Below are 25674 nucleotides of genomic sequence, written 5' to 3' on the forward strand. Positions count from 1 at the left end.
AATTGTGTCCAAACACAAAGAAAGCGATGAGTTTTGAAATATCATCATCTGCCCCATGTGCTTGCTCCTGCACGATGGTTCTAATTGCACTCCATGCAGCCTATTGTTGTTGGATTCCCTCGAGGTCTTGGAAAAACTAGTGAAAACAGTGTGGAATGAATTCCGTGTGTGAAATCAACAGACTTCTTTTTTTTTTCTCCTTTGCCTTAAATACTAACTTAGAATATATAACACTCCATAGCCCATATGAAAAGCATTTCAAGCAAAATGGATGAAATTATCTCCTGAAACTAATTTCTCACATAAAAATTGAACTGGGTGAACCCTTCTCATCAGCAGCTGACGGGTAAAGAAATTCAGTAATTTAACTTCAGTTTGGGGATATTCTTTACACCAAATATATTATTTGAGTAAATAATTTGAAGCATTTGTTTAGAAAGCATTTTAAAGGTGCATGTACCTGAAATATTGGGCACCTATCTTAAATTTCAGGGCAGGCATTGCATGTGCAACATATTCTCGTATCTGCCACTATTTAGTGTTCTCATCCGAATAATATAATAAGGATGTCTCTGTAGATTTCAAAAACAAAAGCAGGTCTTGCTTAAAGCATCTATCCTTGTCGAAAAAGGTCTCACAATTCTTCCCCTTAACAATATCTTTAATGCTTAAAATGTGCTAGGTACTGTGTTCAGCACTTTATATGCAGTGTGTGTTCGCCTCTCACAACCCTTTCAGGTAGCCTTATTCCCTCCAACTTACAGGTAGGAAACCAAGGAGGTGAAGAATCATGCTCCAAGGGAAGTGGCAGAGTCAGAGCTGAATGCAGGTCCATCTGCCTATCACGGAAACCTTATTAAAACAGGAGGACACAGAAAGGATTTCTGTGGCTGAGGACTGTTTTGAATGTAGGCAGACTTTATTGACTGTGGAAGAGCTGATGTTTGAATATTGTTAGAAAGGATCCCGCAGGAAAGAGTTGTGTGTGCAAGGAAAGTAAACTTTTATTCCTGTGTTGTTTCAGAAGACTTGGCAGCACCGGTTTCTCTGACAACTCGCATGAATCGCTCTGTTACTTAATCAGTATTGTACAGCGCCACTTAATCCTTTTTATGGCGTAGCTTGTCTTGTAACGTTGTACTGCTGATAAACCCACGCTCAGGAATAATGTACTTTTAAAAAATCAACACCACGCTCTGTTTTTAAAGCAAGGACACTTTATTTGTGAAAGTTTCTATTCTATCACCGGCTTCATCACAACACAGACACTAACAACAGGGTTACCCGATAAGGACTTGATGGAGATGAAACCATTTGAAACACGTTATTTATTGCACTGTCCTCTGAGTTCTGATTATAGGGCATGAGTCCTCTTGATCCCTGGGTTAAAAGCATCCAGATTGAATTTTTATCATGCTATGCATCAAATACTTCAACAGTTATAACTGTAGTAACATATTTTTTTTAATGGAAGAAGCATTTCAATCCTGAAAATTTGCACAGATTTGGCAGGTGGTGGAGGTGGGGGCAGCTAATTAAGGCAATATTTATTATCCTCTCTTCTGTAAAAGCATTTTGCAGTCAATATCCAGCATAACTAGCAGTTTTAATTTCAGCAAAATGAGCATCTTAAATAAATTGAAGAATTTTTAACATCGCATCAGAGTGACAGCGTCAGCCTGCTTCCCTTTGAGAGTCAATTAGCAGCTAAACAACTATACAGACTCTGTAATGATACATGTCGGTGGTATTTCCCCAAATTACCTGGAGCAAGGTAAATGGCATGAGAGCTGCAGTCACCAGGGAAAGCATGAAAGGGTACACCACCCCAGCATGAAGTTATTCAGGAAAAATCTGTAAAGAAAAAATAAGTGTCTGAGGCTACACGGCAGCTGTTTCAAATAATAAAATATTTGGATCTCTGCTGAGGATTTTGGTTTTGTGGGCTGGTTGTGACCCATGCATTTTTTCCTGAACCTGCTGCTCATTCTTTGAGCTTAACCAGTTACAATTAAACCATCAAGTAGATACACTTGTTTGTTTCGGGAATATGAGAGACAGTAAAGCTTCACTTCAGACAGAGGTGCCCAAGAGGCAGAGGTTAGAAAGTGCTGTGCAAAGCTGTGAAACACTGGCTAGCAATTTAAATTGGAATCAGACAATTCAATGTGAATAGGAAAGGAAAAAAAACACCTCACATATACAGAGTATGCAGTGGAATGAGTGAGGGACAGCAAAAGAGGTTTTATTTTTAGAAATCTTTGCTACGTTCTTTATAAGCATCTCAATCTTTGTTAAAAAGAAACAGCAGATATGTGCATTTTCCTTAGGGGAGCATTTTTTTTCATATAAAATTTTAGTATTTGGCTGCCTAGTGTGAGGCTTTTTGTAACAGAATATACAAATTGTATTTTATATGGTTCCTTATTTATAGTGAAACAACCATTTTAATAAAATGATTCACTTAGATTATTTTACTGCTTTTCACATTTATGGATCTTTATATTTTTTCATTTGTTCTTGTTGTTCTCCCAGTTCAAATTAAAATGTTTGACTCCATGATTAATCCCAACTGGATTTGATTTTTGAAGTTATTCTTTCAAAAAACACAAACAAACAACAAAACAAAACACTTGCTAACCTATCTTTCTACAAAGATCAAAATCAATACAAACCTTGGCTGCTCAGGTAAGTCATCCCAGGGCTGAGTTAACTGTTATTCGGAGCAAATATCTAGCATTTACTTATTGGGAAGAGGGGAAACGAAGCAAACTTAGTACCCTAAAAGGAGCAGACTGCCCTGCCTCTTCCAAATTATGGAATCAATAGTGATACCTACCCAATGCAATTTTAAGGGGTTTTGTTTTGACTTGTTTTGCTGGAGGGATAGAGCTGGCTTTTGTTTTATATTTGAAACATCGTAATCTGAAGTCTATTCTATAAAAGGCTTTTTCATGTGGTATGTGCCATCATTTATCTTAAATCATAAAGGAGAAATATTGTATTCAACATCGTGAATAATGTGAAAGAAAATTCTTAGGATTTTGCATCTGGATTCCAGTAAATCCAGTTTAAAGCAACAGGGCTTATATCTGTGGAGATGAGGATGGTAAAAATGTATCCCATTATATGAATACCTTATGCATGCCTGTTAGCAACCTAAGAGCCTTGTGACACTCAACTGTAGGTTTATGGTTCTACAAAAAAAATGTTGTGTCAATATAAATTATTTCTCATCTTATTTGAATGGTATGATTCAAATCAATGTTAAATAGAAACGATGATATGACATGAAATTAGACTGCTAAGATAAATTTTAAATGAAGTATTTTAGCTAAAGACTAGAAAATACAAAATCACATTCTTTTTGTTTTTAATGTATTATATTGCTGGAATGTTTCATATATTACTCTGACAACATTCAGTGAGCCTAAAGATTTGTAAATAAAATAAGATTTCAATGAGAAAATATGTGTAAAGAGAAATGCTGGTTGTATTATTAATATATATGCTCACAGAACTTGTAGCTTAAAATGTAAAAATACAACCACACACACGCACACACACAGTCTCTCCTCTACCTAATTTGCTGAGTTAATGTACCTTCTCAGAAAATATATATTTTGAATAAGATGAATTAAATATGTGGGTTGGGTTTGGAATGCAATAAAATGATTACATTAAGAATGACCATATTTGAGGGGAAAATAGAGAAGTTAGGCTAATTTATTATTATTACTCGTTGCATTTAAAGAAACTTGGACGAGAGATCAAAGTGCATTTTGATTTGTTTGAAAATTGTAAGTGACCCATTCCCAGATTCCCAACCCCATAAAGTCAGAAGGCAGTCTGTGAGTACTCCCTGCTCTAATCAAGAAGGAAGGGACTTCAGCTTCAAATGTCAATGCTGTAAACATGGTCAATCTGGAAAATATTTTCTAAGCAAGCAACCATGTGTTAAATGGACCGAACTTGTCATGAAAGGGCTGCAGCTGCAAACCTGCAAACTTCTCACTTCCATGAAGACTCCAGATGCTGAGACGGGCAAGCGGGGTTTTCATCTTGGCTCCCCAGCTGTCGGTCGCACCTCAGAACTGTGCCTGCTGCCTCCATCGTTTTAAACAGCTTTCACCAGGGAAAGAAGCAGTGACCGTGGAATACCAGGAAGGAACAGTGCGGTCTTGCTGCAGAAAGCGCTCCGTGTCATTTACTACCGTATCAGCCACCAAGCACTCAACCCTAGATTATGGTTTGTGACCCATCCTGCTGCCCAGCTACGCCGAGTTAGTGTAACAAAAGCTTCCAAAATGCGCAAGGAAAATAATCAGCTAATTAGAAAATTAGGCAGTTGTCATGTGCTACTGCCGAAGAGGATGCCCATGAAATTGCACTTCTGCATCATTTTGTGAAAACTTTTTTCTAAAGCCGTGTTTGCCGCTTATCACTAAAAACATCTTGGGATACATTTAAAACTTTGCTTTACTACAGAAATATAAAACCTGCCAGATATCATCATAAACAAAGACGATTTGATGAATTTTTAAAAATTACTAACACTAGACTTTTAACACCACGCGCATTATATGTAATATTTACAATATGCAATCTTCTTTTATAATGTAAAGTGTTTTTAAAATGAAATCTGCACTTAAATGCCAATATCCTCTCCTCCTGGCTTCTCACTTTATGACACTAACATAGGATCTCATTCACAAGCCAATTGAAATTTTAATAAAAGAAAGCAGGAGTTTCTAATAAACTCCTGCAGTGAGCTGATAATACTAAACATCTTTAGCAGCATGGTGTTTTTTATTATTATTTTAGCTGTATATTAATATGCTAGTATTTGTAAACTCCCCAGTGCCAGTAGATTTATTTCAGAAGCCTTCACTACATTCTTCTATTGTGAAAAGTTTATGCGACAAAGAAAAAAATCTTTTTCTGTGGTTTACCATCCAACAACACTTGACAGGAAAATATATAATTGACAAACGCATTGCGAATACTCATTCAGTTGGTGCCAGTTCTGGGCTAACCAGGAAAACTGGCATAATTCATAACTGCAGGAGAGGCATTATTTTGGCTTTCGTTTGTGATTTAGCAAACCGTACTGACCTACATTTCTCACAACCATACCTCCATGCTAACTTTTTTTATTCTTTCCCCTCAATTCCTCCACCCTTAGACCCCCACCCCCTACTTCCCAACTAGACCCCCACCACTCTGCTATCTGAGCAATAGGGACTGTGACTGCATAGCTTCTATTTAAAGCATAATATATAAGAACCCATGTTTACAAGGTAGTTTGGAGTGTGGAATTCCAATAAAACCATGGGGGATGTTCTTTTATGACACTGGGTGTAATGTGGAACTGTTACTGTCAATAGGCAATGAACTTCAACATATATTGTATGTGATAGGGTTGACAATTAGACAGTGTTTACTATGTGCCAGGAGCTGTTCTAGGCACTGTGTGTGTGTGTGTGTGTGTGTGTGTGTGTGTGTATACAACATGACACAATTTGATGCTTTCCACAGCTCTGTGTGGCAGATACTATTATTGTTCCCACTTTATATATAATAAAACTAACATGCAGGAAAGTAACTGGCCAATATCACTCAGCTAGGATGACTAAAAGAAGTCTGGGTACAAAGGAGGTAAAAGACCTGTACTCCAAAATTATAGGACATTGAAGAAAGAAATTGAGGAAGACACAAATAAGTGGATGTTTATAGATTAGAAGAATAAACATTATTAAAATGTCCGACTACCCAAAGCAATCTATAGATTCAACACAATTCCTACTAAAATAACAATGCATATTTCACAGATCTAGAACAAACATCCCAAAAATTTATATGAAACCAAAAAGACCATGAATAGCCTCAGCAATCTTAAGAAAGAAGAACAAAGTTGGAGGTATCACAATACCTGGTATCAAGCTGCATTACAAGGCCATTGTAATCAAAACAGCCAGGTACTGACATAAGAACAGGAATATAAATCAATGGAACAGAACAGAGAGTCCAGAAATAAACCCACACCTTTATGGTCAATTAATATTTGACAAAGGATGGAAGAGCATATAATGGAGTAAAGACAGTCTCTTCAATAAATGCGTTGGGAAAATTAGACAGATATATGCAAAAAAATTAAACTAGACCACCACCTTACACCATACACAAAAATAAACTCAAAATGGGTAAAAGACTTAAATGTAAGTCGTGGAACCATTAAAATACTAGAAAAACATAGGCAGTAAAATCTCAGACATCTCTCATAGCAATACGTTTTCTGATATATATCTTCAGGCAAGGGAAACAAAGGAAAATTAAACAAATGGGACTATGTCAAAACAAAAATATTTTACAAAGCAGAAGAAACCATCAACAAAATGAAAAGAGAACTCACTGCATGAGAGAAAATATTTGCCAATGATACATTTTATAAGAGGTTAATTTCCAAAATATATAAAGAACTTATACAACTCAACACCAGGAAGACAAAGAATCCAATAAAAAATGAGCAAAGGACCTGAATAGACAATTCTCCAAGTAGGACATACAAATGTCCAAGAGACATGAAAAAAAGCTTAACATCACTAATCATCAGAGGAATACAAATTAGAAGGGAACCGTAGTACACTGGTGGTGAGAATGCAGACTGGGGCAGCCACTATGGAAAACAGTATTCCTCACAGAATTAAAAATGGAATTGCCTTTGGTCCAGTGATCCCACTTCTTAAAATATATCCTAAGAAACCTGTAACACCACTCAGAAAGAATGTATGCACTCCCATGTTCATATCAATGCAATTTACAATAGCTAAGATCTGGGAATAGTTCAAGTACTCATCAATAGATGAGTGGATAAAAATGATGTGGTACATCTGCACAATGGAATAGTATGCAGCTATGAAAAAGAAGAATCTCTTACTCTTTGAGACAGCATGGATGGATCTGGAGAGTATTATGCTAAGCAAAATTAGCCAGTCAGAGAAAGACAAGTAAGTATCACATGACCTCCCTCATATGTGGAATCTAATGAACAAAATAAACTGACAAACAAAATAAATCCAGAGACATGGAAGCATGAAACAGACTGAGAAATCTCAGAGGGAAGATGGAGGAGGGTGGGTGGGTTAGTGGAAAGAGATTAACCAGGAAACTTATATATGCATAGTCCATGGACACAAACAATTAGTTTGGTGAAGGCCTTGAGGTTGGGGGAGGCAGGGTAGAAGGGAGCAATGGGGGGATATGAAGACATATGCATTACTTTCAACAATAAAGATAAATTTTAAAAAATGTAAAGAACCCCCAAAACAAAATATAAAATAAAAACAAAAAACAATCACCTCATAACTGACAGACTGGCTATCATCAATAAATCAATAAATGACAAATGTTGGTGATGATGTAGAGAAAAGGAACCCTTGTACACTGTTGTTTGGAATGCAGATTGGTTCATCCACTGTGAAAACAATGGGGTGTTTCCTCAAAAAATAAAAAATGGAACTGCCTTTTGACGCAGCAATTCTACTTCTGGGGATTTATCTGAAGAAACCCAGATCACTAATTCAAAAGAATATATGTACTCCTATGTTCAATAAAGCATTATTTACAATAGCCAAGATCTGGAGACAGCCCAAGTGTCCATCAGTAGATGAGTGGATTAAAAAAAGCAGTGGTACATTTACACAATGGAATACTATGCAGCTGTAAAAAAGGACATCTTACCTTTCACCACAGCATGATAGACCTGGAGATTATTATGCAAAGTGAAATAAGCCAGTCAGAGTAAAACAAATACTACATGATCTCACTTGTATGTGGACTCTAATGAACAAAATAAACTGAAAAACAAAATAGAAATAGAGGCGTGGATATATGGAACAGACTGACAGCTGTCAGAGAGGAGGGAAGGAGGCGGGGATGGCTGAAAGAAGGTGAAGGGATTAGCCAAAGAATATATAGGCGTAACACATAGACACAGACAACAGTGTGGTGATAGCCAGAAGGAAATCAGGGTGGGGGCTAGGTGGAAGTGGGCAAAGGGGAGGGAAATGGGGATGGAAAAAGACATTGCTTGTATCAATGGGTGCATGATGCAGTGTACAGATGATGTTTGTATTGAGTTGTACTTGACACTTGTATGGTTTGGGGACCCAATGTCATTCCAGTAAATTCAATTAAAAAATAGCCTGAGGGGTGCACACATTCTTTCTGATTGGTGTTTCAGGTTTCTTAGGATATATCCCTAGAAGTAAGATCACTGGGTCAAATGGCAGTTCTATTTTTTGAGAAAACTCCATACTGTTTTCCATAGTGGCTGTACTAGTCTGCATTCCCACTAGCAATGTACTAGTATTCCCTTTTCTCCACATCCTTGCCAGCACTTGTCATTTGTTGATTTGTTGATGGTAGCCATTCTGGCAGGTGTGAGGTGATGCCTCATTGTCTTTTTAATTTGCATCTCCCTTATAATCAGTGACTTTGAGCATTTTTTTATATGTCTCTTGGCCTTCTGTATATACTCTTTGGAGAAGCATCTACTTAGGTCATTTGCCCATATTTTTATTGGATTGTTTTTCTTCCTTTTGTTAAATTGTATGAATTCTTTATATATTTTGGAAATTAATTCCTTATATGATGTATCATTGGCAAATATGTTCTCCCATACAGTGGTATCCCTTTTCATTTCATTGCTGGTTTCTTTTGCTGTGCAGAAGCTTTTCCTTTTTTAAAAAAATATATTTTTATTGATTTTTTACAGAGAGGAAGGGAGAGGGATAGAGAGTTAGAAACATCGATGAGAGAGAGACATTGATCAGCTGCCTCCTGCACATGCCCCACTGGGGACGTGCTCGCAACCAAGGTACATGCCCTGGACTGGAATCGAACCTGGGACCCTTTAGTCTGCAGCCGACGTTCTATCCACTGAGCCAAACCAGTTAGGGTGAAGCTTTTTCTTTTGATGTAGTCTCATTTGTTTATTTTTCCTTTGTTTCCCTTGCCCTAGGAGATGTATCAGCAAATATATTGCTACCAGAGGTGTCTGAGATTTTGCTGTCTATGATTTCTTCTAGGATTTTTATGGTTTCACAACTTACATTTAAGTCTTTTATCCATTTTGAGTATATTCTTGTGTATGGCACAAGTTGATGGTCTATATTTACAGCAGCACTATTTATAATAGCTAAGATTTGGAAACAGCCCAAGTGCCCATCAGTAGATAAGTGGATAAAAAAGATTCAGTACATTTACACAATGGAATACTATGCAGCTGTAAAAAAGAAGGATCTCTTACCCTTTGAGACAGCATGGAGGGACCTGGAGAGTATTATGCTAAGTGAAATAAACCAGTCAGAGAAAGACAAGTATCATATTATCGCATTTATATGTGGAATCTAATGAACAAAATAAACTGAGAAACAAAAATAGATCCAGAGACATGGAAGCATTGAACAGACTGCAGAATCTCAGGGGGAAGGGGGTATGGAGGCAGGAAGAGTTTAACCAATGAATTTATAGGCATACTGGAGGCCCAGTGCATGAATTCGTGCACAGGTAGGGTCCAGCTGGCCTGCTCCTCCCCCTCATCGGCCGGGCCGGCCAAGGGGAGGGGCTGAGGGTGGTTAGCCAGCTGGCCCCACCCCCTGGTCTAACTCCTGGTTGAACTCCCAGTCGAGGGGACTATTTGCATATTAGTATTTTATTATATAGGATATGCATACCCATGGAAAGAGATAATAGTTGGTGAAGGCCTGGGGGGCATGAATGGGTGCAGGATGGAGGCGGTCAATAGGGGAAAAACAGGGACATCTGTAACACTTGCAACAATACAGATAATTTTCTAAAATTAAAAATTTAAAAAGATTTAAAGGCTGGGCACAGAGTATGGCTACTATCACTCTGCTTCTGTAAACTCTCTTGTATTAAGAGTAAAACTGTCTTAAGAGTTGGTTTTAATTGGCGTGGCTTTTCTAGATGGCACCCATTCCACTGCTTCTTTGTACCCTGTGCTCTAAGTAAGCAGGATATCTGGTTTCCTTAATCTTAAATTCAGGAAAGAAAAAGAATCCTCTCACCTTCAATCAATACTACCCCATCCTATTTGATTAGGTAAAAACAGTAAAAAAAAAAAACAAACAAAAAAAAAACAAAACATTGTTGGTGTTCTTAACACGAAGTTGAAAAGGAGACAGAGCAACCCGGGCTGTGCTGACCCTTAGGGGTCTTTGTGGGGTTTAGGACAAAGTCCAAACGATGTATCACTTGACAAGTAGGGGATCCTTACACAACATTTTAAAAGGCACCCTTTCTCTCAGGCTGTCAGAGCCAGCATACAAGGCATGGTGAAAGTCAGCCACTAGCAGTGAGCATCCTACACCATGGCACCCAGGGTGATTCTGAGACCAGCTTCAGTTGGGCTGGCCCAATGTGGAAAAAAATTGATGCAGGTCCTTGTGACCTTGCCTGGAGAACCCTGATGATAAGAACACACATTTTAGAAAAGGAAAACTTTGTTTCTTCCAAAGCTGGGATAGTGAATCAGTTCAACAAGGCAATGGCTGCCCCAGCGGATGTACAAAATGAATCACAGTGGACCCGCCCAAAAAAATCTCAAGTCTACTTTTCTCCCAAAGATTCTTGTCTCCATCATAAGACCAAATATTAGTTTTGAGTAGTCTGCCATTGAGGGCAACATCACGCCATTTCTTGAATCATAACTCAGATATGTGGACATTAGATTACTGTCCAATATGGCTCACAGTATTCAATCATTTATTGGTCATTAGGTGTTGCAAAATTGGTTTCTATAAGCAGGCTACTAGAAGCTATAGGCACATTTTTAAAAATAAGGTAATATTTGATGATAGAAATTCTTTATATCTTTGTTTAGAAGTAGAGACTTCTATTAAATTTAATTACTTCCCCTGTGGCTTAAATCAAGGGCAGCTTCTGTTAAAGTTAATTACTTTCCCCTGCGGTTTACATGGCCAACGTGTCATTACTATTTACCCAGTGCTTGTGGCCAGAGTGAAAGCTTGGGCATGATTTGTTCCATTATACCAATGTCTTCCCTCATAATTATACTTTCTCCCTTTATCCAATAGCACATCTTTGTGGACATTTTGTTCATGAAATCTGCCTTTGGTTTCTTGAAAAGTATTCAATTAGTAGCCTGTGATTGACAACTGAAATCTAAAGAAAAAAATGTTTGATAAATTTCAACACAAAGATAGGCTGAATTTATTTTACCACTTTATTGTACTAATGTTTGGTTTATGTCACGCAACAACACATTAAAGTTATCATTATACAGAATCTACATAAAGAAATGCTTTTTTAAGTTTTCTGAATGTGGTAGTTATGATCACTTTTATTTTAATAGTTGCGTGCCCAAGCTAACAATTTTTACTACTAATTATGTCAACACCGATTCCAATTATTCTTCTGCCCCCTAATTGTCCAAGTTCACATTCAAGTGTCGCTCCTTAACAATGTTGCCCTTTACTGAGTTGCCATTGAAATGTATTCACAGAAGTGAATTCCTAAAAGTTTGCTTCTCTCAAGATGAAGTGGATCTTCATTAACATTCTGAAAATGAAACGCAGCTTCATAAAAAAATAAGGCAGCTTTCAGACCATTTTAGAATTTCAGAGAAATTTCGCATTATCTTTCCCATGATTCTATGCTGATGTCAGGTTATATTTCAACTGAAATGACAATGAAATCATTTCAATTCCATGCAATGTGCAAAAAAACAGTCAATTTTTCACTTGGCAAGCTGAAGTCTAAAGTAATTAAGCACTGCTGTGTGGGAGGCAGCTTCCTGCTCTGAAGTCAGCCTGAGATAATTACCATATTAAAGTCAAAACATCATGTGCCGCCCTGATAGATGGATGGAGAGATTGGGCATCTATTAAATGATCCATTTTGTTATGCTTCCTGGGAAATGTGCCATTGATGCCAATTAAGAAATATATATTCCAAGTGAGTATTTCTAAGTGACAAAACTTCTATCCAGTAAATTGAATTTATTATTTACTGATCATGAAGTACTTAAAGTCATAAAATCTAGACAGAGAGGAACCTATGAGGAGAATTACATGCTCTGACTCGGTTTACAAACCCTCATTACCCAATTGCCACGTTAGCATAAAGTTCTTCATGATAACATTTCTAGCCAAGGTACTAAGTCATTTCTGTCATGAAAACTCTAACTAGAATAATATGATATTGCAGATAAAATGTAGGCATTCAGAAATTTCAAAGGCACAAACAAGTTAGGTGAAAAATTCATTTTTATATGCTGAAAGGGAAGGTAAATGAAATAAACTTCAAAAAATAATCTATTTAAATACCTTTAAATCTCTTCTCATGGCCAAGGAAAAATGAAATGACACCCCCCCCCCCCCCAGATATCACAGTCAGATAGTAATTTATTAACATAATTCAACTGAATGCACTGCATCAAGATTAAATAATGTTAAAATTCTTAGCAGTCCCATTTATTAAAAAGTTAATAATGTATTAATATTCCTATATGTGATTATTTGTGCTTTCATAATGGCACCTGGTTAATAATATACTAGTGAAGCATATTGGTCTATGATTGAAATCTACCCTCCATTCATCACAAAGTTCACATTCAATTGTAGCACACAATAAAAGACAGTTTATTTTTGTGTAAATATTAGTAAAAGAAGAAAAAAAATATGTTGGCTCTCTGAAAGAAGAGGGCATCTTCAAGTCAGGATTTTTGTTTTTTAAGTAAAGAGGAATAGGCACCTCTATGTCTGCAGTGAAGGTTATGTTTGATCTTTAACAACATACTTTCTATGGGATTTATTCACCATCATTTCCACTAGCTTATTGATACCATAAAGTATGGAGAAGTAAAGCAATATCCCTTTAAAATCAGAGACAAGAACTTTGAGGATCACAAGTAGTATTTCTTTTGTTGACAATTTTTTTTTTTAAAGAAAATACAAAACTCCACCCATGTAAAGATTAAACAATAATTAGTTTCCCAAGGAGGTAATCTACAGAATCGATAGTCTATCTTAATACCAGCTTCCGTCCATGCCCTCTGGCGCATTACTTGATCAGGAGTCCCAGTGAGCCAGGCAGTCACCTGAGCAAGGCTGCAATTGCTAAATTCCAGGCTATTCTGATAGACACTTTCAGGCCTTTGGTTGTGTGTGTTTCAGTGAAAATTCTAAAATAAATGCAATTTTAAATTGCCTTGTGGGTGGCTGGAGTTTTATTAGGGCTTGTTTCTGTGCCCTGGTAGAAAAGAGTAAATATTTCCTTTGATTCTGTATATATATATAACTACATGTATAGACACACACACACACACACACACATATATATACAGTAAAAAATTTTCATTTTAAAGCAAGAAGGAAAACCATCTAAATTACTTAAGAATGAAAATCAAGATGCTTGTTTTATTTTGTTCTTAGCAGGAGTTAACATTCCTAGTGAACTATGAAATTTTATTTCCTCCCTTCTTTGCTTCTACTTTGAAAATATTCTACAATGAAAATATACATAGTTGAAAAAATTGAGTCCACTTTTATTTTTAATTTAGGAAGAAATATTTCATCATTTTATGATACATTCCTAAACAAAATGAAGCATATAGGCTTGGGGGCGAGACTGCTTTGCAATGGAGGGTCCTGATGAGAAAACAGCAGGCGCGGGTCTCAGCGGAGGCAGCCCTCCTGGAGGCGGAACCAGCCCAGGCCAGTTGAAGAGCCTAATAACCCCAATCAGTGCGGGGGCTTCTTTGGTCACTGGGGTTCCATTCTGTACATGCAAATAAACAAACAGATTTAGGATGGACCAGAGAGTGGGAATGTGGTTAAGTAACTAGAGCTCTGGTCTGGGCGTAAGATCTGCTAGTAGATTTCTATTTCTGACCCTGCCACTGAATCGCTTTGTGAATCAGGGCAGTTTAGAACTTCACTCTTTCCTTTTCTCCAGCTGTAACGTGGAGGCAATATCATGCCCAGCTTCTCCTTTAGTGGAACCAAATTAGTAAATAGAGAAAGACAGTGTGTGCATGCAGAGCACGGCCAGTTCTGGGAGAACTTCGGTTCTTCATTGTGAACTCCCGCATCACTTTCAGCTGCCAAAATCCAGGTGCTATTTAGGGAATTCAACCTTCAAAGTTGCATTTATTTTCTGCCCTTTAAATGTCCGTGGTTTTGAGGTTTTTCTCACCATTTTAACAGCAACAGTAAAATTAGATTGTTCAGCTGCAGTTTATACTCCATTTCATTCTTTAATTTCTGTGCTCCGAGATGATGAGTTTGGGTTTGCATTCACAGTGTTCCAGAAAACTAACAGATAAAATGGGTTTTCATTTGAACTTCATGGAAAAAAATCTGCACTGAGCATTGTGAATATAAATAGAATCATACATGGGAAAGCAGTTTAAGCTTTTCTAAGAAGAATGGTCCCAACTCTCATCCTCAGCCCCACCCCAACACACACTTTTATACAGCTAAAACCGGCTGAAAGCTACCTTCCAAAGGCTATTTAAATATATTCTGATTATGCATTGGAAAGTACATTTTTAAGAAAGTTCTCCTAACATGCGAAAAATGAAACAGATTAATTTTATCTTAAACTCTTAAATCAAATAAACAAGACATCAATGCATGTAACTTTTCATTCACACTTCATCTACCACCTCATTCTTTACTCTCTTGCACTTCACCCATGGTAATCTTCCTTCTCTCAACAAATGTCATAGCCAGTAAGGCAATCATACATCTTAATCAAAAGCAATAAGTGTAGCACCCGACATGAAAGAGCACCTACATAAACATAGTCTGTTGTTCCTTCAAGTCTCTCTCATACTGACACTGTTAACACAAGACAGCACTTCTCATCCACGGAAACACACCCTGAATTTTTTAAGTGTTCAACACTTTCTCTAACATCATGGAAGGACAGCCAGCAGCGGTGTCGTCTGATTTTTAAAGCACACTGGCACTGAAGAAGGTTAGACTTCAGAATTAAGAAGAGATAAGAGAGTGTTTCTTTCATTACTAAGATAGTTCCCTCAAGTTACTAGAATAATTACCTGACCCTTAAATAGTATTTTTATATATAAATTGTCCAATCGCTCCTGGTGACTGAGGCGATAAAAGGAATTCTCTTCTGTGTTCAGATTTCAAACCAAGGCAAAGAAACAAGATGTTTTTGATGGGCTATGCTAAGCGATTTTCATCAGATGTAGTTTCCTGACATCACCTTGGAAAGTATGACCATTTCCACCGTGTGCCTGGGTGGACTAAGAAATACAGCCATTCTCTTCACTCTCATACTTGCACAACTTTATTTGCTTCCTAATATTGTAGTAACGTTAGCCTGATGGGACCTTAATATTCTAGGGTACAGACAGATGAAAGGCAACTAATGTACTCTGAGCCCCTGGTGCAAAACAGATACTGTGCTGCTTTCACATGCTTTATGTCAATGTCAGTTCTCACACCATCTCTGCTAAACCAGTGTGGTTTCTCCCTATTTTTACAATGAAAAGACGTGCGCTGTGTTAAGCAAGTTGAGTCACCAGATAGAAAATGGGAGTGCCAGGCTGGATTACATGTAGCAGGTTTTCAGTAAATATTTGGTAGTAAATGTATGAATTCATTTATAAATATGCTCTACCCTATACCAGAGAGAGATCCTCTAAGTATAGGAATAAAAAATTAGGATTTTTTTTAACCTAAATAGCTCAGAACTTTGTGTTTAGTTTCAGTAAACTGTGTCCTATCAAATTACCTTCTATGAACTAAAAGTTGGATATATTTACTCCCATTGTACAGATGAAAAAATTGAGGCTCAGAGAAAATATATCCATATAGCTTAGTAAATGTCACACTTAGTATCAGGATCACACTTAGATTGCCTCATAGATTATCTCATAATTGAAACCTTATGGGGAAAAAAATATAGAGAATTATCAACCCTGGAGAGAACAATGATGCTTGTAATGAATCTGTAAAATGTTTTTTCAGTCTGTGTCTCTCATGGACTTGAACACACTGAATGTAAGTACGGTCAGGAGATTGGGTTCCAGTCCTAGAGACATTACTTATTGCTGAGACTCAGTTTTCTCATATAAGAAATGGGGAGAAAAAAGTTTCTACCATTGAATCGCAAGCATCAGTACTTGGAACAAAGCAAGTCCTTCATAATATTTGTTGGATTAATAAATGAAATGAGTACCTATGGTAAGTATGAAGTTCTGAGTAGATTTGGGAAATAAAAATTCCAATTCTCTAGGCTTGGTGTGTGTGTGTGTATGTGTGTGTGTGTGTGTGTGTGTTCACATTGAAAATACAAGTTTCTAAATATTTATTTGTAGAAATAAGCTGCCTTTTAAGTAGGTCAACATTTTACATTGTATAAATAATCTGTTAGTAGTTCATTTGGGTTGATATTTACACCAGCCTTCATTATACATTAAGCTGGTCATTGTCTTCTTACTATGGACTATGCAAATATTTAGATCAAGGGTCAGCAAACTTTTTCTGTAAAAGTCCAGATAATAAATATTTTAGTCTGGTAGGCCATATGGTCAATATGGTCTCTGTCAAAAGTACTCAACTCAACCATTGTAACACAATACCAGCCAGACAATGTGCATGTGAATGAGCTTAGCTGAGTGTCAATAAAACTTTATTTGAACAAATAGATGGCAGGCCAGATTTGGCCTATGGCCTATATAGTGTGACAACCCCTGATCTAGTATCTAAGTGACCACCAGAAACAGCATGTCTTAATCATCATATTACCTCAAGTGCTTTGTTAATACTACTTTGCTGAGATAAAAGTTCTTAAGTTGTGTTAGGTACTCAACTATGCACATACAGAGCATAAAGAAAAATACGGTGATCTAGATTGCTTAGATTCAATAGCACACCCACATGAGAGTTTATCAAGAAGCACATCCAGGAGGGCTCACTGGTGGACAGTACTGCTTTGATAGTACCAATACCTGGCAACTTTCGCATTATAGCAGGATGTTTCTTTTGGGTTTGGAGGAACATTCATTAATCTACAACATATTTGAGTTTCTGCAATGATGAAGTGTGAGCTATAATATCACACCAATGACAAAATGAGAAGAAGCACACATGAGTGCTCTTTGTCAAGTCAAACATAGCAAGAAAAGCTTTTAGCAGGAGCCAGTTTATGGTTTTTGAGAGCGAGGTAAGTAAAAGGTAAGAGAAAAGAAAAGACATCCCAGGTGGGAGGGAAAACATATGCAAAGCCATAGAACAAGGCAAAGTAAAAGACTCTCATGATTAGCTTACATGAAACCATGGGTGAATGACAAGAAACACTATCAAAGACTTATAGGAGAGCTTGCTCACTCAAAGTAACTCTTTTTTTGTACACATTGTTTAACTTGAGAACTGGAACGAGTGTGACAGAAAGTTCTTGAAAGCTAGCTCTCTGGAATGAGATGATGTGTGGAAATGGATCTCAACTAAGTACATCTGCCAAAGGCGAATTTTATTGTGTGACGGGTAGTAGATTAATAGCAATAAAGGAATGAAACTCGTAAAGAAATTTCATGTTATTACAGTATCTTTAACCAACCAAAGTTCTGTTAAGTAAAATTCTACCTAAGGAGAAAAGTAGCCCACGTATAAGACTCAAGCACAGCAAGAATTCCCCAAACCTGCCAGCAATGCAGTCACTTTCATTCTGGAGCACACAGCTGGCTGCCCTTTGTCCAATCTTGAACTGGCCGTACTTGCAGCAGGCAACCTCTGTCAACATGCACCTGGCTTTTGTGGGCAAGTAAAATTCAGTAGCCAAATATCTTTTCATGTGTTCACTTTTAGAGAAAGAAAAGTTAGTTTTAATGTATGGAGGGAATTAGCTAGCCCGAGTGTCCTCTGTTTGGAAAAGCCCACTGTTTGTCCTGGTCAGAGCTTCGGCCTTTCCTCATGAAAAGCTATTCTCACGGCTGGGAATACTCAACCATCTCTCAGGTCAAAGCAAAAGCAACTCCTATGGCTTGGAAATGGGGCATCTCTGCCATTTATCCCAGAAACACAAGTGTTAGGGTAGAAGGTGGGAAGAGGGCTTGATTCAGAGGTTTGTGTAAGAATGTGGTAGTTAAAAGAAAAGTTTGGTTCCCAGAGACTGCCTGGTGAATTACACATTTCATTTTCCTAGCAACGAAAGTTGGCCAGAAATCTAGTTCTGTGGAGTCTCCAAGTGCATTAACTGGAACAATAAAATTAAGCAAGCCTTTCTCAGTGCAAGTTAAAATTTCAAAACAAAGCAACGAAATAAAAACAAATGGACAATAGCAAGGCATATAATTTTATATGGCAACAAATTATCTCCAAGATTCTCTGTGGTCCCATAATCTACAACACACCCTCGCTTTAAAAGCCAAAGTAACCCATTACCTGGAATGCTTGAAGAAGTGGATTGAAAACACTTCTCAGATTGACATGAATTACAATTAGTAGATTGCTTCATTTCTTTTAAAACACGAGCTTTTTACTGGCCTTTTACTGGAAGACTGTGATGGAATTTCTCTTTGATGGGAAACAGAGAAGCAAGTGCAGCGACTGGGCAAAGGCGCCCAGGAAGCACGGAGTCTCTCATCTCTCACACAAGATCCGCAGCGCGCATTCTTGAAGACAGGGTGACATCTAAAGGGATTTTGAAATAGCCAGGGCTGCTAGATGACAGCCAAACTGACAAAGTCAAGGGCATGTCATATTTTGGAAAACTGATGAGTTTTCAGGTTTCCTGTGCTTGATTGTCCCAAGTAACCATGAAAAGAGGATCAAATTCCGATTTTAATGACATGCCTCAGGGTGCCCTCAGGACAACTGCCATTTTTATCTTAGATTCTGCAGGTCCTCGGTGAACAAAAGGGGGGAAAATCAGCTTTGAATAGATTCCTTACGCTCTTGTCAAAAGTAATCCAACTCTGAATATCTATATCCCAAAATATCATCACTCGGGCAGTCTTTATTAACCTGAAGAATTAATAGAGCAGAATATTTAAAATGGGGTTTCAGTTATTGATTCTCCAATTAGATCGTGCATTCCCTAGGTGCTGTGTATAATAATGGGTTTTGCTCAGTCTCCCGCACTCCCTAGCTCACTCTTCCTCTCTCTCCCTTCCTCTCTGTGTCTCTGTGTTTCTCATAAGTATGCATGCTTTGAATACACATGTGGTGCATAATGACCAGATCTGGGAGGCGAGGCTGCATCTGTGGATCCCGATTATGCTTCTGAAAAATATATCCAATCCCCAAACTTAGTCTTTGTCAAGCTTAGCAACCCCGCTCTCCTTCCTTCTTTCTGCACAAAATAATTTTTATTTTGGAGTTGACTATCATAATGTGTGGCAGCTTAGCCAGAGAGCAGGGCCCCTGTGCTTGTTAACAGCACCCTGATGTTAACAATGAACTAATTACTTTTACTACTGATGTGCTCTGGGCCACTATTTCCTTTCTGTATGCTTTCCTACCAAACTATTGTCATTACTCAATCAGAGGACTGAGGAAAGCAAAAGCAAAAAGCAAAAAGAAAAAAAAAGGTAAATGCATTTTCCTCCGCAGGGCTGAAGCCAGATTCCCATTTCCTAGGTCTTGATTTTCTCCGCTTTCTTTAATTGTGCATTCCTTGGGAAGCGAGAATGCCTTCTGATGCATTTTTACTTATTTATGAAAAATAGTCTAAAATCATGCAAGGCGCCTGGGATACTCTAGCACATTTATAACCATGATGCCCCAGTGAACTGCCTAAGCCCGGCTCAGCTGCCGATGGAGACATTAACTCTTTCTTCTTTACAGAAGCTGCGTCAAAGTGGTGAAACAGTTTGTGCTGCCTTCCCTTTTCGCTAAAAGTGCCTCTGGAAAGGAGAAGTCTGTGTGTTTCTCAATTTGCACAACAGTGTGTCTCGTTTTATTGGAGTTGGGGGGCAGGCATGGGAGGGGAGCAATGAGAAGGGACCACATTAGCCCAGAGAAAGCTACACTCAGAGATCATTTACGGTGGGATATCATTTGTGGCAAAAGTGTTATTTTGCCCGAAGATAGAATTTGCTCACACAACTGACTTTCTGTGATTGTTTTTATACAAAACAGCCACCCTAGACCCATTCGCACATCTACCCAAAACAACAATATTTCACTTTCATGTCAAAAGACGTTGGCATAGAAAATTCAGAACAAAACAAGGAACCTAAGGCATCGAAACGCTAAATGACAGGACCTCTCAGCTAGTATTAATAAAAGAGATGAAAGCAACATGTAACCTAAGATGTACGTTAATAAAACAAGTGGTGAAATATAACAAATTGACTACCCAAATAATAGATGCATATCTTTACATTTCAATTAGTCTTTGGCTGGTGCTGTCTTTTTTTTTTTTTTTTTTTTTCATTCAAACTATTTCAAATAGAGCAAGAATTCATCATTGAATGTTCAGACGCTGCTCAGTTTCCCAGAGCTGTCAGTGCCCACAATCTGCCTCACAAGGCTGGAATTCCGATAAGAAATCAGAAATGTAAAGGCTGGGATGAGAAATCTTGGGGCAAGGACAATAATAATTAGAAAAGTCTTTATTGGTTCACAGACCAGTGTTTAGGACCAGAAAAGAAAATCAGCTTCCTATTAGTAATGCAGTTTCAACTTCCAAAATATTTTTTCAAGTGTGAGTCAGAGATTCTCCTTTTGCTTCTTTTGTTCTTCCAGTAGTTATTTTCACACTAAGATGTTGAATGTGTTTAGCTGTTTTCCTGTAGAAGAGAAACTATGCTGATAGAATAGGTCTTTGTTCCTGCTTCCTTACCGAGTTGAACAATAGCAACAGTGAAAAGAAACAGTAGAAGTAAGAAAGTAGAATGGTGGCATGTTCGGCTCTTAGGCTGTATTCTCACCACACAATTTGTAAGTCTGGTTTAGCTCTTTGTTCTCATGTAAAATTCTAATTTTACATTGCAATATCAGAGTTTTAGGAAGTTGTTTTTTTTTTTTACAAAGGAAACATCTTGAAGGTAGACTTATAAGAGTACAACAGTAAGCAATGAAAACTATATCAGATAAATATATCTAAAAAGGATTATGCTAAGCTATAACATTGAGGCATCTTTCAATAGCTTTAAACAGTATCATAAAACTAAAATATGGGCCAGTGCAGAGATCTAGTAAAATAACTAAATCCTAAACTATCTCAAAATGTAAAATCAAAGCATTACCAGGAGTATGCTGGCTTTGTGTTTTTAAAGGGGTAACAAGCTTATCATTAGAAAAGAGATAATTTAAGGCTGTTAAATTAGTCTATTCCAGCAAGAGAGGGGAGAGGAGAATGCGGGCATTTGAGAGTAAGGCTGACAATTCTTTCCACAGTGGTTTTATTACTGAGCCTCTGCGGGCTTTTTCTTGTATTATGTAGGTGGTAGACTTGATTTAGATATAAATTGCTTATCTTGGTAAATGAAGTAAGGCTTGAGCAGTACAAAAATTCAAATAGTGTTTTGAAAAAGATTTTCTCAGAAGTTTCTTTACAGATTTATGTTTAAATGATTTAGCCTCAATCTGTACTTTCTATTATGGAATATATGTTTTTGCTAACATTAAAACAATAACTCCAAATATTCCCATATATCCTATGTAAGTTTTTAATTGTATATGATTCAGGAAAAAAAATGGTATTGACGCCAAAACGAAGAGAAGAGCTAAGCAATTATCTAGATGGGTTTAATTCCATGAGCCTTACGTGGCCAAAAGCAGGGTCCCATGCACTAATTTCTCCTTGACAGGCTAACGGTTGTTAATGACTCCAGGAGAGTACATAAGAAGGCTTAAATGAACAGACTGAGATCAGCTTATGTCCTTATAAACGGAATGATGCAGACATTGATCAATTCCATAGCAGCCGTTCCCACATATCCATCCACACTGTGAACAGAAAATTTAAGATATAATTACAATGTTGGCTGAGCTTAGCTGAAACTTTTTTTTTATCCTTAGTTACCAACAAAATCCACTCCTTGCTCTACAACCCCCAGCACCCAAAAGGAGAGTTTCTTTTTTTTAAGTTCTAATTTTAACTTGAAAAATCACATCTCAGGAAACCTAATATCCTTTTTAAGAGAAAGAACAATCAAAAAGATGTATAATATATTCAGTTCAAAGCAGAGTGAATCATTGAGGCAACTTCCAAGATATGAAAACGTACCTGTTAAAGCTTAGACTTGGTTTTGTCAGAAAAGTTGTATTAAAAATAGCAAGCTGATTATATAACCAGGGAGGGAAAAGTAAGGCATGAGCAAACAATGAATGAAGGAAAAAAATAAATCTAAATACCATCTTTATGAATGTGTAAAGAAATGAATTGCACTAGAACAAAAGTATAAGTTTCTAGACAATGAGTAATACAAAAGAAGAAACATGCATTTTGGGGGGAATTAATGAAGCACAAGTTGCTGATAAATACTTGCAATTACCTGGCACCTTCTCTCAAAGCATCACCCTAGGCTACTATATTTCTCATCATGACTGTGGACTTAAAAGAGCAGGTATCATTAGCACCAGTTTGCGGAATAACAAATCTGAGCTTATATTTAATTCTCCTCTTTTTCTTAACATCAAGTCAGCTCTTTTTTATCCTTTTATATACCTGAAACACCTACCTAACATATAATATACAATAAGAGTTTGTTTGTTTGTTTGTTGTGTGTGAGTGTGTGTGTGTGTGTGTGTGTGTGTGTTATTGATTTTAGAGAGGAAGGAAGAGGGAGAGAGAAATAGAAACATCCATGATGGAAGAGAATCATGGATCAGCTGCCTCCTGCAAGTCCAGTACTGGGGATCGAGCCCATAACCCGGGTATCTGCCCTTGACCGGAATCAAACCTGGGACCTTTCAGTTCGCAGGACAATGCTCTATCTACTGAGCCAAACCGGCTAGGGCTATAATAAGAGTTTTCTGAATGTCTATTCAATGAGCAAACAAGTGGATAACTAACTATAGACAAGGATATGTAAAAAACTGACTTCTCAAAGCCCATTCCAAACTTCTGTCTCAATTATTTTAATTATGGATGCTACTAGCAATCACAAGACTATCCCAGATTGGCCCTGGTGTTTATTTATTCAACGGATATTAATCAACCTCTGTCACGTGACATGTGTGTAGCCCCAAAGATTAATATAACAGTTTCTGTCCTCAAGAAATTCAGTCTAATGGACTACAAGACAGTGTCCCTATAAATATAAAATGATAAGTGTAAGAATAAAGACAATCTCAGAATATTACAATAGTTCCAGGAAAGATTACCAAATGCAGCAGAATGGTGTGGGAGAGATTCAGAAGCAGCTTCCTGGAATAGGTTATCGGGTAAAGAAGGAAGGAGAAGAGCAGAGGAACAGATTCTAAGCAGAGGGAATATGTCAGGGGTCCCAAAGATTATCCTCAGTTCATGATTCTCTAGGAGGATTTAGATGCAGTATATACTCAACGCTATGATTTACTACAGTGAGAGGATAGAAAGTGAAATTGGCAAAGGAAAAGGAACACAGGGCCCAAGGGAAACCACAGGATGCACTTATTCTCCCAGCAACAAATTGTGATGACATGTGTAAATTGTTACCAACCAGAGACACTCATTAGAGACTCAGAACCCAGGGTTTTGAGGGATAGTCATGTAGGTATCCTTTGCCTCAAATGTACCAAAATTCCAGATTCTCAGAAGGAACACAGGTGTTCAGTAGAAGCCATATTATTTGCATAAACAGTTTAGTCACTCTTATCACTTTTAGAAATGATTAGAACCCTTCTGAAATCCAAGCACCAACTAAGGGACAGCCTTGTAAGCAGGGCTTTCAAAAGATAGCTGTGTGCTTTGCTATGCCTACTCTTCTTTGCATGGGGGGTTAACACGAATAAATTCAGGTAGGCAAAAATAAATAAATAAATAAAATAAAAAACAAAAAACCTAGAGGCTTTCAAGAGTGAAAAAGGATCAATTAAGTAGTAGGCTTAGGACAGGAAATGTCCTGAGTGGGGACATGTGAGACAACAGTTTGTTGTTGCTGGAGAGCAAGAGTCAGGCAAAAGTTGGCTGAGGCTAAATCATGAAAGGCTTTGAATGTTAAGTTTAGTCTTTATCCATGGGTGGTGGTGGTAAACTAACGAGGAGTTTTAAGTAGGAGAGCCAAAAGGTCAGTAGTCATCTGGAAAATTTAATCTTTTTCGTTGACGGAGATCTCTAAAGAGAAACTACTTCTTCCTTCCCCTCATGTACCAAGGCAATATAATGGGCAGTGAAAAGCGTAAACTTAAGCCCCCAGACTCCTTCTAATCCCAGATTTGCCACCTACTAGTTGTGTGACCTTAGACAAGTTAATCCCCCGTGCCTCAACTTTCTCGTCTCTAAAAATAGATAATGATACAATTTGAGCTTTTATGTAAGAATTAAATGAGTTATCTATATTTCATTATAGTACAGGTATTGTAACTGTCAAGATATATTAGAAAAAAAACCTGACAATTAAACTGTGATTCGATGCCTTCTCATCACTTAAATTCATTTTAGCTATGATTTAGGCATAGCTATTCTCTATTTATTACATAAAAATATCAATGAAATATATTGGTTGTTGCTTTTCAAGAAGACATTAAATTATGAGCATTTCTCCTAAACATATGCTTCACTAATGTTACATTTGGCTGTCTTTTATTGCTTTTCTGAACATACCCCATCTTTTGGTTTAGTGCTGAATCATAATGTAGTCATTTTAATAATATTTTAACACTGAAACTCAACAGAGGCACCAAAAATGCATATGACTCAACTGAAATGACAATATGAACAACTGTAGCCAAGCCCGTGCGTACACAGACAGTGATTACTGTGTCCTGACTTCCGCCTGGCTAATAGCAACTATAAAATGCAGAGCTTATCAGACATATTCCATTTTCAGAAGTGCTAAAATGTGGGGGGGGGGAAGTGTGCATCTTAAAATAAATGAAATGTAATAATAGAAGAGGTAGATTACTTGTGAACCTAATGGAGCTAAGCTTCAAGGCCTCTCAATTGCATAGGTCCTGTGAGGGACCCTAGTAATGTATTCACATAGTTGCATGGTTTTGCAAATAGCTTATATTAAAAAAGAACAATAGCTTAAAATTAATGACCTAAGGTTCTACTTAAAGAAGCTAGAAAAAAGAAGAACAAATTAAACTAAAAGGAAAGAAACAATATAATAAATAAGAGAGGAAATCAGTGAACTAGAAAATAGATAAACCACAGAGAAAAATTAAACTCCAACATTAGTTTCTTAAAAATATTTATAAGACTGATAAACCCCTAGTAAGACTGATATAAAAAAAACAAAGAGAGAAAATGCTGAGCTATAATAATAAAAGGGCAATATGCTAATTAGACCGGACATCCTTCCGGATGTCCCTCTGGGATGAAGCCAGGGCTGCAGCCAAGGGATCAAGGCAGCTGCCATGACTGCGAGGAAGGGATCAGGCAGCCGCTGTTGTGAAGGCCTACACTTGCACAAATTTTGTGCATCGGGCCTCTAGTCATTAATATTATATTAAGAATGAAAAACAGGATATTATTAGACAAATATTTTTAAAAATAATA

The sequence above is a fragment of the Myotis yumanensis genome, unplaced genomic scaffold (genome assembly GCF_028538775.1).
Source record: "Myotis yumanensis isolate MYYU_CA2020_CCGP unplaced genomic scaffold, mMyoYum1.0.hap1 SCAF_2, whole genome shotgun sequence".
NCBI lineage: Eukaryota > Metazoa > Chordata > Mammalia > Chiroptera > Vespertilionidae > Myotis > Myotis yumanensis.